Source organism: Pseudonaja textilis, unplaced genomic scaffold (genome assembly GCF_049901715.1).
Source record: "Pseudonaja textilis isolate UNSWEBS1 unplaced genomic scaffold, rPseTex1.2 PTEXSCF23, whole genome shotgun sequence".
In the NCBI taxonomy this organism is placed as follows: Eukaryota; Metazoa; Chordata; class Lepidosauria; order Squamata; family Elapidae; genus Pseudonaja; species Pseudonaja textilis.
Genome location: NW_028262868.1, coordinates 1088819 through 1095508, shown reverse-complemented (window position 1 = coordinate 1095508; position 6690 = coordinate 1088819). Strand labels below are relative to the sequence as shown.

The following is a 6690-nucleotide window of genomic DNA, read 5'->3' as shown; positions in this document are numbered from 1 at the left end:
AAGAGGAAGGAGAAGGAAGAAGAGGAGGAAGAGGAGGAGAAAGAGGAGGAGGAAGAGGAAGAAGAAGAGGAGAAGGAAGAAGAGGAAGAGGAGGAGAAAGAGATGAAGGAAGAGGAGAAGGTAGAGGAGAAGGAAGAAGAGAAGGAGGAAGAGGAGGAAGGAGAAGGAAGAAGAGGAGGAAGAGGAGGAGAAAGAGGAGAGGAAGAGGAGAAGAAAGGAGGAAGAAGAGGAGAAGGAAGGAGGAGGAGGAGGACCCTATATACCCCTTTCAAATCCTTTCTTTACCCTTTCACAGTTATTCAGCCTCTCCTAGAAAAACCTCCCAGGTTGGAGCACCCTTAAAGCAGGAGAACAAGCCTTCGGAAGGGACCTCGGAGGTCATCCATCCCAACCCCACCTTCTCATTCCCAGACCTCCTTCGGGCACCCCCTTCCTCAAATTCCTCCTCGCAGAGGGATCTCAAGAAGGGGGCCTTCATTCCCAGAATTTGCACCCCAAATCTGAGCGCCTGGCTTGTCCCAATGTAGAATTGCAATTTTATTTTATTTTATTTTATTTTATTTTATTTTATTTTATTTTATTTTATTTTATTTTATTTTATTTTATTGGTTTTTAAAAACAAACATAAAGAAACAAAACATAAAATATCTTTTTTGAAAAGCAACATCATTGCAATTTTAGAAATGGAATTTAATTTTTGGGGGGTGAGAGGACATTTAAAAGCGGTCCTCGACTTACGATGGTTCGTTTAGTGACCGTTAAAAGCGAAAAACCACACAAAAAAGGAACTTGCTATCGTTCCAATGATGCTTTTTCCACTGGACTTTCTGGATGTTTCTTTTGTTTTGTTTTTGTCACACTTAACGACCGTGGGACCCCAAATCCAGACGCTTAGTGCCGCCGGTTCCTGTGAGCGGTGCGTTATGTGGAAACAACTTCGAAGCGAGCCAAGCCATCCCGATTCCACTTTCAATGCCCGTGGAACGAACGGCGACCAACGGCGGCGATTGCCCTTCAGCGACGGGGGCGGGCAAGGGTGTAAAACAGCTCACTTTGCGACGGTCTCGCTTAACGGCGGGACATGGGGTCAGGGGTCGGGACTCCATGGTGGTCGTACGTTGAGCTCTGAATAAAACGAGAGCGGCCGAGAGCGGGCGGCTTGTCTAGGAAAACCAACTCCTTTTTCCCTGAACAGGGAACAGATCATCCGAGGGGAAGGGGACCTGGTAGGTCATCTAGTCCAACCCGCTTTTTCCTTTTTTTTCTTTTTGATGCGTTGCTCTAATTTGGCTCTTCCTTTGTTCCTAGGAACGGATGCCGGCTTGTGGGAAGGGGAGGATCCGGCCGACCCCTCGGGAGGAGAAAGGCTGCTCTCTGGCGCACCTCCGAAGCCCATCGTCCCCTCCTGCCCTCCTCCGGGGTAAGGAGTGGAAACTGGGAGGGAGGGAGGGAGGGAGGGAGGGGGCTGCAGCTGGATGGGAACCTGGACGCTCTTTGGGGTTCAGCCCCTCCTCTGGCCTGTCCCAAGGACCCCCCAGGCCTCCTCCACTTCCTCTTCCTCCACTTCCTCTTCCTCCTCTTCTTCTTCCTCCTTTCCTCTTCCTCTTCCTCCTCTTTCCTTTCCTCTTCCTCCTGTTCTTTTCCTCTTCCTCTTCTTCCTCTTTCCTTTCCTCTTCCTCCTCTTCCTCTTTCCTTTCCTCTTCCTCCTGTTCCTTTCCTTTCCTCTTCCTCTTCTTCCTCTTTCCTTTCCTCTTCTTCCTTTCCTTTCCTCTTCCTTTCCCCTTCCTCTTCCTCTTCCTCCTCTTCCTCTTTCTCCTCTTCCACTTTCCCCCTCCTCTTCCTCTTCCTCTTCTTCCTCTTTCCTTTCCTCTTCCTCCTGTTCCTTTCCTCTTCCTCTTCCTCCTCTTCCTCTTTCCTTTCCTCTTCCTCCTGTTCCTTTCCTCTTCCTCTTCCTCCTCTTCCTCTTTCCTTTCCTCTTCCTCTTCCTCCTCTTCCTCTTTCTTTTCCTCTTCCTCCTGTTCCTTTCCTCTTCCTCTTCCTCCTCTTCCTCTTTCCTTTCCTCTTCCTCCTCCTTCCTTTCCTCTTCCTCTTCCTCCTCTTCCTCTTTCCTTTCCTCTTCCTCTTCCTCCTCTTCCTCTTTCTTTTCCTCTTCCTCCTGTTCCTTTCCTCTTCCTCTTTCTCTTCTTCCTCTTTCCTTTCCTCTTCCTCCTGTTCCTTTCCTCTTCCTCTTTCTCTCTCTTCCTCTTTCCCCTCCTCCTCTTCCTTTCCTCTTCCTCTTCCTCTTCCTCTTTCTTTTCCTCTTCCTCCTGTTCCTTCCCTCTTCCTCTTCCTCCTCTTCCTTTCCCCCTCCTCCTCTTCCTCTTCCTCCTTTCCTTTCCTCTTCCTTTCCCCCTCTTCCTCTTCCTCCTTTTCCTCTTTCCTTTCCTCTTCTTCTTCCTCTTCTTCCACCTTTTCTTCCTCCACCTTCTTCCTTTTTCCTTTCCTCTTCCTCTTTCTCTTCCTTTCCCCTTCTCTTCCTCTTCCTCCTCTTTCCTTTCCTCTTCCTCTTCTTCCTTTCCCCCCTCTTCTTCTTCCACTTCCTTCACCCTCCTCTTCCTCTTCCTTGTCTTTCCTTTCTTCTTTCTCTTCCTTCCTTCCCTCCCCTTCCTCCCTTTCCCCCTCTTTCCCTTTCCTCTTCCTTTCCCCCTCCTCTTCCTCCTCTTTCCTTTCCTCTTCCTCTTCTTCCTTTCCCCCTCTTCTTCTTCCTTTTCTTCCTCTTTCCTTTCCTCTTCCTCTTCTTTCACCTTTTCTTCCTCCACCTTCCCTCCTCTTCCTCTTCTACCTCTTTGGGGTTCAAGGCCGACATGGCATTGTCAGCCTTGCCCCCCCCTCTAAAAGTCAGCACGGGGGCAGGGGAGAGACGGGGGAAGACATAAACCACGTTTTGGGCGCAGCAAGCGGGGCCCGATGGGCTTCAACAGACCCTCTTGCTTCCTGCAAAGAACTCCGGTCTCTCAGGCTGACTTTTATCCCTTACGGGATAAAACTCCCGAGTCTTCCACAAGGCTTGAAGGGCATAGAACTTCCTTGCTTCCTGCAAAGAACTCCGGTCTCTCAGGCTGACTTTTATCCCTTACGGAATAAAACTCCCAGTCTTCCACAAGGCTCGAAGGGCATAGAATTTCCTTGCTTCCTGCAAAGAACTCCGGTCTCTCAGGCTGACTTTTATCCCTTACGGGAATAAAACTCCCGAATCTTCCGCAAGGCTTGAAGGGCATAGAACTTCCTTGCTTCCTGCAAAGAACTCCAGTCTCTCAGGCTGACTTTTATCCCTTACGGGATAAAACTCCCGAGTCTTCCACAAGGCTTGAAGGGCATAGAACTTCCTTGCTTCCTGCAAAGAACTCCGGTCTCTCAGGCTGGCTTTTATCCCTTACGGGAATAAAACTCCCGAATCTTCCGCAAGGCTTGAAGGGCATAGAACTTCCTTGCTTCCTGCAAAGAACTCCAGTCTCTCAGGCTGACTTTTATCCCTTACGGGATAAAACTCCCGAGTCTTCCACAAGGCTTGAAGGGCATAGAACTTCCTTGCTTCCTGCAAAGAACTCCGGTCTCTCAGGCTGACTTTTATCCCTTACGGGAATAAAACTCCCAAGTCTTCCACAAGGCTTGAAGGGCGAGAACTTCCTTGCTTCCTGCAAAGAACTCCGGTCTCTCAGGCTGGCTTTTATCCCTTACGGGAATAAAACTCCCGAGTCTTCCACAAGGCTTGAAGGGCAAGAACTTCCTTGCTTCCTGCAAACAACTCCGGTCTCTCAGGCTGGCTTTTATCCCTTACGGGATAAAACTCCCAAGTCTTCCACAAGGCTTGAAGGGCATAGAACGTCCTTGCTTCCTGCAAAGAACTCCGGTCTCTCAGGCTGGCTTTTATCCCTTACGGGATAAAACTCCCAAGTCTTCCACAAGGCTTGAAGGGCATAGAATTTCCTTGCTTCCTGCAAAGAACTCCGGTCTCTCAGGCTGGCTTTTATCCCTTACGGGATAAAACTCCCGAGTCTTCCACAAGGCTCGAAGGGCATAGAATTTCCTTGCTTCCTGCAAAGAACTCCGGTCTCTCAGGCTGACTTTTATCCCTTACGGGAATAAAACTCCCGAATCTTCCGCAAGGCTTGAAGGGCATAGAACTTCCTTGCTTCCTGCAAAGAACTCCAGTCTCTCAGGCTGACTTTTATCCCTTACGGGATAAAACTCCCGAGTCTTCCACAAGGCTTGAAGGGCATAGAACTTCCTTGCTTCCTGCAAAGAACTCCGGTCTCTCAGGCTGGCTTTTATCCCCCCCTTTTTTAAATACAATTTATTAATTTTAACAGTTAAAAACAACCAACAATACATATACAAATAAATGAAAGAAAAAAAGAAAGAAGAAAGAAGAAAAGAAAGAAAAGAAAAGATTGAAAAGAAAGGAAAAAAGAAAGAAAAAGAAAGAAGGAAAATTAAAAACATTCATATTTATTTTACAGTTTGCAAGATCTTTTTTTTTTATTATAGCCTTTGATTTATGTCATATATACACCTATTCTATACATATATCACTATCTCATTATTATCAGTTAAAACTTTTCTCTTATGCCTTATGATATATAATTTATCTATGATTAATCCAATTATACCAACAGTTCCAACTATCATAATATTGTGAAATCTTTCGCCTTTTACTTTTATCCCTTAAGGGAGGGGCCATCACCTTGCAGGCTGTAACTGCTCTTTCCTTCCCTCCTCCTCCTCCTCCTCCTCCTCCTCCTCCTCCTCCTCCTCCCCCTCCCCCCGCCCTCTCTCCAGGTGAGCCGGGATGCTTTAACCGCCAGCCGCCACTTCTGTCAAGGTGCCGAGACCCTCCCTCCCGCTCGTGGTCATGCCGCCCCGGCCTTCCTCGGGGGAGCTATGGGGTCTGCACCTCATGCCCCCCCGGATCATGGTGGACTGCTGCCTGCCCAACGGGATGGTGGTCACTCTGGAGTGCCTGCGGGAAGCCACCCTGCGGGGTATCAAGCAGGACCTCTTCAAGGAGGCCAGGAAGTACCCGCTCTTCCACCTGCTGCAGGTGAGACGCACCTGGCCGATAAGCCAGAAGGAGGGAGGGAGAGAGGGGATAAAAAAACGGTCGTGAAAGGGTGAAAAAACTTCCATAAGGGTGAACAAAAACCATTGTAAGCATGAAAAAACAGTCATCGGGGTGAAAGAAGGGGTCGTAAGAGTGAAAAAAACGGTCATAGAAGTGAAAAATGGTCACAGGAGGTGAAACAAACGGGCGTCGGAGTGAAAGAAACGGGTCGTAAGGGTGACAAAATGGTCGTTGAAGTAAAAATGGTCACAGGAGGTAAAAATAAATGGTCGTTGGAGCGAAAAAGGGGTCATAAGGTTGAAAAAAACAGTCGTGGAAGTGAAAAATGGTCACAGGAGGTGAAAAAATGGGCATTGGAGTGAAAAAATGGGTCATAAGGGTGAAAAAACGGTCGTAGAAGTGGAAAATGGTCACAGGAGGTGAAAAAAGCGGTCGTCAGAGTGAAAAAACAGGTTGTAAGGGTGACAAAATGGTTGTCAAAGTGAAAAATAGTCACAGGACGTGAAAAAACGGTCGTCAGAGTGAAAAAATGAGTCGTAAGGGTGAAAAAAAGGGTTGTAGAAGTGAATAATGGTCACAGGAGGTGAAGAAAACGGTTGTCAGAGTGAAAATATGGGTCATAAGGGTGAAAAAACAGTCCTAAGAGTGAAAAAAACGGTCGTTAGGGTGAAAACATGGTCGTAGAAGTGAAACATGGTTACAGGGGGTGAGAAAACAGTCGTGGGAGTGAAAAAACAGGTCGTAAGAATGAAAAGAAGTCATAAGAGTGAAAACTGGTCGTAGAAGTGGGAAAAAAAAGGTTGTAGGGGCGAAAAAAATGGGTCGTAAGGGTGAAAAAACAGTCCTAAGAGTGAAAAAACGATCGTAGAAGTGAAAAAACAGTCGTAGGGGTTAAAAAAATGGGTTGGAAGGGTGGAAAAAAAGTCATAAGAGTGAAAAAATGGGCCGCAAGAGTGAAATAAAGTCCGTAAGGGTAAAAAAACAGATCATAAGGGTGACAAAACGGTAGTAGAAGTGAAAAATGGTCATGGGGAGGTGAAAATATGGTCGTAGGAGTGAAAAAATGGGTGATAAGTTTGAAAAAACAGTCCTAAGGGTGAGAAAAACGGTCGCGAGGGTGAAAAGACGGTCGTAGAAGTGAAACATGGTTACAGGGGTGAGAAAACAGTCACGGGAGTGAAAAAACAGGCCGTAAGAATGAAAAAAAGTCCTAAGAGTGAAAAAACGGTCGTGGAAGTGAAAAAAAATGGGTCGTAAGGGTGAAAAAAAACATAGGAGTGAAAAAATGGGTTGGAAGGGTGCAAAAAAAGTCATAAGAGTGAAAAAACGGGTCGTAAGGGTGAAAAAATGAGTCGCAAGGGTGAAAAAACATCCATAAGGATAAAAAAAACAGGTCATAAGGGTGAAAATATAGTCATAAGGGTGAAAAAATGGGTCGTAAGGGTGAAAAAACAGTTGTCAGGGTGAGAAAACGGTTGTAAGGGTGAAAAAAACAGGTCCTAAGTCCCTTTTTTCAGGGCTGGTGTAGGGGTTAAATAAGGGTGAAAAAAACATAGGAGTGAAAAAACGGGTCGTAAGGGTGAAAATAT

At 46.7% G+C, this 6690-nt stretch overlaps 1 pseudogene across 1 annotated transcript in view; it reads left to right on the top strand.

Moving 5' to 3' along the window:
* Window positions 1-1146: 1146 nt before the first annotated feature.
* LOC113453280 (phosphatidylinositol 4,5-bisphosphate 3-kinase catalytic subunit alpha isoform-like) overlaps window positions 1147-6690 on the top strand; it is a 72692-nt pseudogene continuing 67148 nt past the window's right edge. Inside the window, exons 1-3 of the transcript XR_015740576.1 lie at window positions 1147-1226; window positions 1309-1420; window positions 4819-5080. The product of XR_015740576.1 is annotated as a phosphatidylinositol 4,5-bisphosphate 3-kinase catalytic subunit alpha isoform-like (transcript). The remainder of the gene's footprint in view (window positions 1227-1308; window positions 1421-4818; window positions 5081-6690) is intronic.